At 40.6% G+C, this 9,770-nt stretch overlaps 1 protein-coding gene, 1 long non-coding RNA gene and 1 pseudogene across 3 annotated transcripts in view; 2 read left to right on the forward strand and 1 right to left on the reverse strand.

Moving 5' to 3' along the window:
• ZNF484 (zinc finger protein 484) overlaps positions 1-9,770 on the reverse strand; it is a 442,175-nt gene that overhangs the window by 203,649 nt on the left and 228,756 nt on the right. The window lies entirely within an intron of this gene.
• LOC108294704 lies at positions 5,271-7,333 on the forward strand (annotated as a pseudogene). Its single transcript, XR_001821138.2, has one exon. The product of XR_001821138.2 is annotated as an E3 ubiquitin-protein transferase MAEA-like (transcript).
• Positions 6,918-7,333, forward strand: LOC108294711. Its single transcript, XR_001821142.2, has one exon. It is a non-coding gene; the product is annotated as an uncharacterized LOC108294711 (long non-coding RNA).

Here is a 9,770-nt window from a genome sequence, read left to right on the forward strand (position 1 = left end):
CCTTTGCTTATAAAACCCAAACGCCAGCTCGGGGCAATATATTGGACCATTTCCTCCTGTGTCCTTGCCAGTCCACTTGTAATGAAGCTTTTTTTCCCTCAAAAGCCAGCGCCATGGTATTGGGCTGCATGTACATTAGGCAGCAAGCCCACCGCTTGCTTGGTAACACCCTGCCTTTGTATTGTGAAAGCAGCCACAGAGACTATGTAAATGACTTTTATCTCATTTAAATCAATTGTTAACCTCAGCTAAATTATTATTTAGCTTATCACATAAACAGAAAATGTAAACAAACTGATTATTTCCATCCATGTTTTTACCCATTTTCTCCATGTGTAATATGTTAGGATTTTGAAGTTAACTGTTTCTAAAAACGTATTTGCAAATTTTTCAACACTGCAAAAATTGCTTAAAATAATGAAGCCAACAAAATGAAGTCAGGTTTAAAACATAAATGAAGAAAAGGAAGGAAGGGAGGTAGGCAATTGTTTAAACCTTCTTTCTCTCAACATACTATTATTTGCAATTCAGCTATCTTGATGCATTTAACAGTAAGCTGATTCTTGGCCAGACACAGTGGCTCGGGTCTGTAATCCTAGCATTTTGGGAGGCCGAGGTGGGTGGATCACTTAAGGTCAGCAATTTGAGACTAGCCTGGCCAACTTGTCTTTTCTAAAAATACAAAAATTAGCCTGGCATGGTGGCAGGCACTTCTAATCCCAGCTACGTGGGAGGCTGAGGCAGGAGAATCGCTTGAGCCTGGGGGGAGGTGGAGGTTGCAGTGAGCCAAGATTGCACCACTGCTCTTCAGCTTGGGCAACAGAGAGACTCCGCCAAAAAAAAAAAAAAAAAAAAAGTGGATTCTTTTTATTGCTGAGTAGTGTTCCATTGTATACCATTTGTTAGCCCATTCTCTTACTGATGGACAGCTGGGATGTATGGATGTTAGAAGGAAAGGTGCCTTGAACTATTATACGTTTTTATGTGAACATATTTTTTAAAATTTTCTTGTGATTAGAGCTGCTGGGACAGAGAATCAGTGAAACCTTAATTTTATCAAATGTTTTTTATGTGGAGTTTTTACTTAATTGATGAGTTTTAAAAGTAACTTCTAAATTTGAAATGTCAATTATGGAATATGCTTTAATGTAATCTTTTGGGATAATCACGTAATATTTTTCCTTTAGATTTTTAATACAAATAACAATAAAATTAATAATTAATAGTAAAGTAATACCTTTCCAGTCTTCCTAATCTTGGAATGTGGGGACAGGATGAGAAAATATCTTTGAATTTTGAGATCTTTATATGGCTCTCTCAAGGCCTTTAAAAAGAGTATTTAATTGTGTTGATTTATTTTAATGATTATTAAAATTTTGACTGTTTTTTTGAAGCTACTTCTTGTTTATTTTCTCTTTAGAGAAAACTGCTCAATCACAAAACGTAACATAAGACTTTCATGTCAGTGTCCAATAGAAATGAATTCTTTATGGTGACCAGATGGGGTTATAATCCAGAACTCTGGTAGGCACATCCATAAGGTGCAAGGTGTATTGAAAAGAGTACCAGTTTTTTTGGCTGGGTGAGGTGGCTCACGCCTGTAATCCTAGCATTTAGGGAGGCTGAGGTGGGTGGATCATCTGAGGTCAAGAGTTCAAGACCAGCCTGGTCAACAGGGTAAAACCCCGTCTACACTAAAAATACAAAAATTAGCTGGGTGTGATGTTGGGTGTCTGTAATCCCAGCTACTCAGGAGGCTGAGGCAGAAGAATGGCTTGAATCCAGAAGGCAGAGGTTGCAATGAGCCAAGATTGAGCCACTGATCTGCAGCCTGGGCAACAGAGTAAGACTCTGTCTCAAAAAAAAAAAAAGAAAGAAAAGAGTACCAATTTTAAACAGGTGTGACTCTGAATCCTCTGCTTACTAGCTACATGATCCTCAAAAAATTACGTGCATAACTGAGTCTCATTTCTTCATCTGAAGAAATGTATGAAACCTAAATCCTTAGGGGGTTTTTGGAAGATGGTATATTTAGAGTATCTAATTTATGGTGTGTATTCTGTATGTTTAATTTTTCTTCACAGTCATCCATACAGTCAGTATTTATTCGGCGGCTACTCTACAGCAGGCTCTGTGCTAGGCACTGGGGATACACCAGTGAACAATGGCCTCTGTCACACTGCCTGTCATCCAAGTAATTACGAAGCAGTGCTGCCTACACCACGACAGGAGAGAGTGCTAAAGTTGTCATAAAAGGGAGGTCAGGGAACATTCTCAGAAAAAAAGGTGTGTATCTACAGTGCTTTAAAGGATGAGTGGCAATTATCCTGGAGTGGCAAAGGAGAGCATTGCTTGTTTGAAAAGGCAAAAGTAATTTAACATGGCTGGAGTGTTTATTTAGTTGGGAGAAACGGCAGAATAGGGGCTTCCATAATCGTCCCAGGTAAATTGGCAAAGGCTGTATATCGGCTTTTTAATTTTTAAAATTGCTAAATTGTTATAAAATTAATTTTGTTGCAGCTGAATGTGACTGTAGAAAAGCTTCCAACGAATTAGATTGGTTTCACTTTAAATTCATGATCGAAAGCTTCGAGTGAGCCCGTCCCTCATCTATTCACTCCATCTTAGATGATCGCTTCATAGTGAATCTCTTCCAACCCTAGACACTTGTTTATCTATCCTCCCTCTCAGCTGGTGACTTTCTGACCAGAAGTATTTCAGATTCTGGATTTTTTCGGATTTTGGAATATTTGCATATGCATAATTAGGTATCCTGAGGATGGGACCCAAGTCTAGACACAAAATTCATTTATGTTATACATTTGCTTAGTACATATAATCTGAAGGTAATTTTATACAATGTTTTTTAGTAATTTTGTGCATGAAGCAAAGCCGTGACTGTGTTTTGGCTGTGACCTGTCACAGGCAGTCAGGTGTAAAATTTTCCACTTGAGGTGTCTTGTCAACACTCAAAAAGTTTTGAATTTTTAAGCATTTTGGATTTTGATATTTAGATTAGGGATGCCTAACCCATATTATACAAAAAGTAGATATCAAGAAATTGTTTAGGTATATTTGCAAATATTTTCTTCTTGGGTATAACTTTTTGTAAAATATTTTCACTATTATAACATTTATTTACTAACCCATATAAACTTAATAAAAAAAAGCTATGATTATTTTAATATACTGGATGCACTTGTTTCTATCCTCTTCAGTTTTATATTCTCAATAAATATATAACGACTAATAGAAAATAATATTTTTTGCTACTGAATAAAACAATTAGCACATCTTCTATGAGAGACCTTAAAGTTAATTAGGCATTTAATCAGGCTAGTAGTTCTGACTACATGTTAGAATCACTAGATGAGTTTTTTAAAATCCTGATGCTGAGGTCCCACCCCAGATAAATCCAAATGTCTATCCATGGAACAAACTGGTATTTTAAAGCCTTCCAGGCGATTTCAGTCTATAGCCAAGATTAAAGGCCACTGGTTAACCAGCGCCTACCACGCCTTGGACATAATTTGAATAAACCTTTGTAGACACTTCCAAATGAAGATCAGAGGATCTCTAGCATGCTGCAAACATGCCGTCTCTGTTTCTGTCTTATTTAAAACGTAACAGAAGACTTTCTTAAAGGATCGGGGTAAGAGTCTGAAGATGGCTTGGCATATCTGCCGTTCAATCTCTTTTAATGAACACTAGCAAAGACTTGACTCTGTGTTAGGGGCTAATGGAAACACAAAGGAGGAAGAAAACATGACCTCTGCCTATAAGAATCCCAGCTAAATACATTAGATAAGTGGTTTTCCTCTCCAGTCTTCATGATCCCTGTCTGTGCAATGAGGATAATGCAGATATCTTTCTTATCTGATTGTTGAGATGATGTTAATAAAATGTTGTACATAACTGCTTGTGAATGGCGGCACATTAAAAAAAAATAATGTGGCTGTTATTTTTGTTTTCTTATTTTCAGCTGATAGAAGCTGACAAGAAATTTTTACTGAGAAGTAGGGTAAAGACTCTCAAACACTATAATGTGCATGCCTACACTCTTAGATATTATGGGAATCTCAAGAAGGATTTGAGGAGAGAAAAACAATATGTGGCAGGATGCTGATGTCTCTCAACTCTCCATGAATTAAGATGATAAAACTTTTAATCTGTAGAAATAAGGTAATGTCATGACCCCTGGTTTTGGCCTAGGGAGTTAAGGGTCTCGGATCCAGAGAAGTGAACTCTATTAATGACGTGGTCATATCCGTGTGGGAGCTTGTTTGGAAATGTGCAGAATTGATTCCAAGATGTTTTAATAATGCAAGCCAGGGTTTGCATCTCAAAGTAATGGTCCATCAAGGATGGTCTTTAGAGCTATTTTCTAACTGACATGCTTAGTGCAGACTCACATCAAAATGCCCTTTTAATAAGAATCAGTAACTGGTAAACTGAAGCCTAACTCAATTTGTGTTATTTCTCTGCAAATCTGTAAGCCATTTATGTGCCATCACCTGAAGACCTCCCACCCAAAGTTATTAGTATACAATAGGATGCATAACAGAGCTCCATGGCTTCTATGTGGAATAAATTATTTCACTTTATTTTTTAAAATATTCTTTATGTTTATACTCAGAGTAAATGAGCAATGTTATACCTATTCTCCTCTGTAAATTGTCACACCTTAAGGTCCTTAGGATGGCTCAACTCTTTCACTCTTCCAGCATAGGAAAGAATTGTTTAATAAAAATAAAATGTGTAACAATGGATTCATGATCAAAAGAAGGCAAAACAGAAGATTTTTTGTTTTCTATTTCTCTTGACTGCTCAGCTAATTGCAACACCCACTAAACCATTCTTTATCTTGCCCGCATCATAGGGTTCATCCCTAATGTTGCTCAACATTTTATACCTGTGTGGAAACTACCATTTAACAAAATTTCATTTGATGCAGGAAAAAAAAATCATTCTTTCAATATTTGATAATTTTGTAGGGTCCAGCACTTTTATTAGATTTTTATTTTCTTCAAGAGAAATAAAATAGAGGCAGTGGCAAAGGATTACTTCTCTACCCCCCGGGGTTGAATACTCACCTGAGGACACAGTGTGCTTGATTCTTGATTTGAGATTCCTTTTTATGCTTACTTACTAGGACTTTTTTATTTGTCTTCCTCCAGGTGAAATAATTAAAAAAAAAATGGAGAATGGGACACCGACTTACTAATAAAGAACATTAATAAAGAATAAAAAATAGCCCCCGCCTACTAATGTTTTGGCCTCTTCTAGATAGCGGTGCAGGAGTCAGTGGCTCAGTTGTTCATGGCCCTGAAGGTCCAGGGGTATCCGACCCTCAAGGTACCCTATGAGACGCTGAACAAACGCTTTCGCGCCACTCAGAACATTGACCGGGAGACCAGCCACGTCACTATGGTGGTGGCCGAGCTGGAGAAGACGCTGAGTGGCTGCCCCGCCGTGGACTCTGTGGTCAGCCTGCTGGACGGCGTGGTGGAGAAACTCAGCGTCCTTAAGAGGAAGGCGGTGGAGTCCATCCAGGCTGAGGATGAGAGCGCCAAGCTGTGCAAGCGCCGGATCCAGCACCTCAAAGAGCACAGCAGCGAGCAGCCCGTGGCGGCCAGCGTGTGGCAGAGGAAGCGCATGGCCGCAGGATGCTGGAGCACCTGCTGCGCTGCGGCTACTACAACACGGCTGTCAGGGTGGCGCGCCAGAGCGGCATCGAGGACCTCGTGAATATCAAGATGTTTCGGCCGAAGAGGTAGAGGAGTCCCTGGAGCGACTTGAGACGGCCACCTGCCTGGCCTGGTGCCATGACAACACGTCCCGGCTCCGGAAGATGAAGAGCTGCCTGGAGTTCAGCCTCAGAATCCAGGAGTTCATTGAACTCATCCGGCAAAATAAGAGATTGGACGCCGTGAGACAGGCGAGAAAGCACTTCAACCAAGCAGAAGGGAGCCAGCTGGATGAGGTGCGCCAGGCCATGGGCATGCTGGCCTTCCTCCCTGACACACACATCTCCCCGTACAAGGACCTCCTGGACCCCGCACGGTGGCGGATGCTGATCCAGCAGATCCCGTACGACAACTACCGACTACACCAGCTGGAAAACAACTCCGTGTTCACCCTCAGCCTGCAGGCCGGCCTCTCCGCCATCAAGACACCACAGTGCTACAAGGAGGACGGCAGCTCCAAGAGCCCCAACTGCCCTGTGTGCAGCCGCTCCCTCAACAAGCTGGCTCAGCCCCTGCCCATGGCCCACTGTGCCAACTCCCGCCTGGTCTGCAAGATCTCCGGCGTTGTGATGAACGAGAACAACCCGCCCTTGATGCTGCGCAACGGCTACGTCTACAGCTACAATTCTCTGCTTTCTATCCGTCAAGATGATAAAGTCGTTTGCCCAAGAACCAAAGAAGTCTTTCACTTCTCACAATCCGAGAGAGAAGGTGTACATCATGTAGGCCCCTCGTCGCCAAGCGTACGCCAAGGGTACGGCTGCAGCGGGCGGGGAGGCCGCGCCTTCCTCCTGCCCCGCGCTCCAGCTGGCCGCGGCGCTTCTGTTCTTGCGACCAAAGATCAGCGAGCAGCGATAAATACTCTTTAGGAAGAGAGGAAATAAGATTTAATAAATTTGTACTTGAAAACAACATTTTGATTGGTAGGATTTTGCAACATGTCAACCATTTGATGCTTCTGAAAAGTACTTTCAACTTTCGAAGGAAACTTTCCTTTAAAGACTGACCTAAACCCCGAGGGAAACTTTAGAACGTTTCAAAAATAGGAGTCCACGATTTCCCCGTGTTTTTGGTTTCTTCCCTTCTGCGAACGGTGAGACTTGGAGAACAGGCTGGTCCTTCGCCACCTCCCAGAGCCCCTGGCCCGGCCTGGGAAAGGTGGCGGCGGCGCTGGACTGAGCTGCAGCGACCCGCAATGCCGCGCCATGAGGGACACACGGCTTCCTTCGAGAGCTGCTGCCGTGGGGGGCTGGCTTTGAGGGCGCCTGCCTGCCTTCGGGCCGTGTCCGCGGGACTGTCTGCGTCGGTGGGTAGGTTCCATATCACATCCCCGTGTGCCGCCTTACTTCCTGCTTCGAGAATGTATAACGTGGAAATCCACGGGACCAAGTTTCTGCAGAGGCCTTGCCGGGTGGTTCCATAACTGTAGAGTCGAATTAATCGTTCAGTTGAGAGTACTGGTGACGTTTCAAAGCAAATGAACCACCGTAGTTTTCACAGAACCATATCATGGAGGTTTGTAGTTAGCGCTTATTTTTGCGTGTTGATGTTGACTAGCTAATAAACTCTAAATGTAAACCATGGAATAAAGTGGTTTTCTATTTCTCAATAAATAAATAAATAATAAAAAATAAACAAGGCACAACTTGAGAACATACATATACAAAAACAGACTCAACTTTTATTTCAAAAAATTAAAAAAAGGACAGAAGTTTGCTGAATTTGCCTTACTCCTAAGATATTTTTGCTTTCACTTCGTTGGGAAGACCCTTAACACGAGGAAGCCGGAGCTCCTGGAAAACAGGCCCCTTCTACCCAACATGTTTTCTGTGGGGCTGTTCAGCTATTTTCCCTAAGAAGAGGCAACTGGGAAACAGCCTTAGGCTGTAATTTTCCCATTTTATCTTAAGCAATACCATAACTAGGAATGGGTGACATCCAGGAGGTTTGTTTGCCAGATAACATTCTCTTTACAATATAAGGGCTCTTTGAGAGAGTTAACATAATACATCCTCAGAGTAAAGTCTAGGAAACTCTTTAGAAATTAAATATTACTTGAAACATAGGAAAGTCGTTCAGGTGACAGAGCTATTAGAAAATAAACATCTTGGGGGGTGGGGAGCGGGGGAGAGATAGCAAGGGGAGAAATGCCAGATGTAGGTGATGGGGAGGAAGGCAGCAAATCACACTGCCACGTGTGTACCTATGCAACAATTTTGCATGCTCTTCACGTGTACCCCAAAGCCTAAAATGCAAAAAAATAAATAAATGGGGGAAAAAAAGAAAATAGGAACATCTTTAAAATAAATTATTACAATGTAACTTATCATTCATTAATGTTGTTAGTGTTTATGCACTAAAACATAGCCCAAAAGAACCTATTTTATCCTCATATTGTAACACAAATTATGTTACACTTGAACAAAAATCCCTCAATGTGAAGCTGATTTTAAATCCATCATCAGCTCTACTAGTCAAAAATGGAGAATCCTTTTGCATTTGTACCTCTGGCAGCCAAGGTAATGTATCTTCTCTCCATGTTTCTTTATCTATTCATTAATGAATTGCTTAGCGTTAATGAATAAAGAAACATGGAGAGAAGTTGCTTAGCGTTGAAATTGTCCATGGTCCAGTTGATCCAATCAGAACGATTTCACAGGCTGGTTGCATTGTATGTTACCTTCTGTTGTCAATTCCCATCCTTTGGTCTCCATAAGAATAAAAAACCGAGGGTTTTTTTTTTTTTTGCCATTGAGTATATAGAATATTTTCGGTTATTGTTCAAAAGTGAAGCCACAAACCAGAAACTGTTTTTCTTCTTTGTTTATTTGCTCCTTTAGCAATGTATGTTTCATGGATGTGAGCGCTCAGGTCTAAATTTCAGGTCTACATTCAGCACAGCATCTTCATGGACAGCTAAAGAGATTGCAGGTGGTAAAACAGAACACGTGTGGTCATAGGATGAACCTACTCCAAATATTTTATTAATCTCTTACACTCCCCTCTCTCACAGGCTTCCTTTGCATAAATATTTTATATTATGATTTTATAAAGAAATAGATACATTAAATACCTCCATTGTGATTGTTCTTAAAATTTAGCATAATTATCTCTTTTGAAGAATAGAATGGTCCTTTAATCAACCAATTAAAATTGTTTAACCCACCAGAAGAATTCATTTGCTATTTTTAATAATTAGTCACAAACTATATGTCTAGGACTATTTAATATTTATTTTAGCTCCATGTATATTATTTCCATCTACTTTTAATGTTAATCGGTTAACAGTATGAGTGTGAATATGTGAATTTCTAAATGGAAACAGATTTACCTTCTTTATTAAGCTTTGGATTTTCAAGGAGAGCAATGGTTAAATATGATTAAGGCCAATTTATATGTAACTACATTATATTTTTTTCCTGAAATTGACAGTATAGGTGAATGTATTCTGGTATTGTACTTTCTCCTTTGAAATAATGAAGAAGCCAGATAAAAGGATTATTGCTCACAGAAGAGAATGGAAACAAGCAAGAGACCCAGGGAAGGGACTCAACCCACTCTTTCTCTAAAATTATTCATGTCTGAGACAACGACTGATTTCATGAGTGTCTTCTTACCTCTATGCCTTTTTACGGCATATTTTAAGGTTGATTTTTGAACTGGATTTGCAAATGTTTTCTAAGGTTTCAATGAAGGTCAAAACGCCTTTGCAAACTATTTCTCGGGATATGAACCATGAGTATGTGGGTCAGTAGGTAGCAATGATGACATGACGCACTTGTGGAGAACTACATGGTGAAAGATTAAATGCTTTTTGCCTTAGATCAGAAAGAAGAGGTTGTTCACTTGTCTAGAATGAATGCTCTGAGTTTCTTTATCAGCTTAGCTGGTAACCATTGTTTCCAGCAGCCACTAGAGGCCCAGACAGAAGCACAGCAGCAGGGGATCCACCTGCTTGGGTCAGATTGCAGACGTGGCTTCAATGACATGACCACGATGTGAAAGTTCTCTGGGGGCACACAG

Source organism: Cebus imitator, unplaced genomic scaffold, assembly GCF_001604975.1.
Source record: "Cebus imitator isolate Cc_AM_T3 unplaced genomic scaffold, Cebus_imitator-1.0 Scaffold598, whole genome shotgun sequence".
Taxonomy (NCBI): Eukaryota; Metazoa; Chordata; class Mammalia; order Primates; family Cebidae; genus Cebus; species Cebus imitator.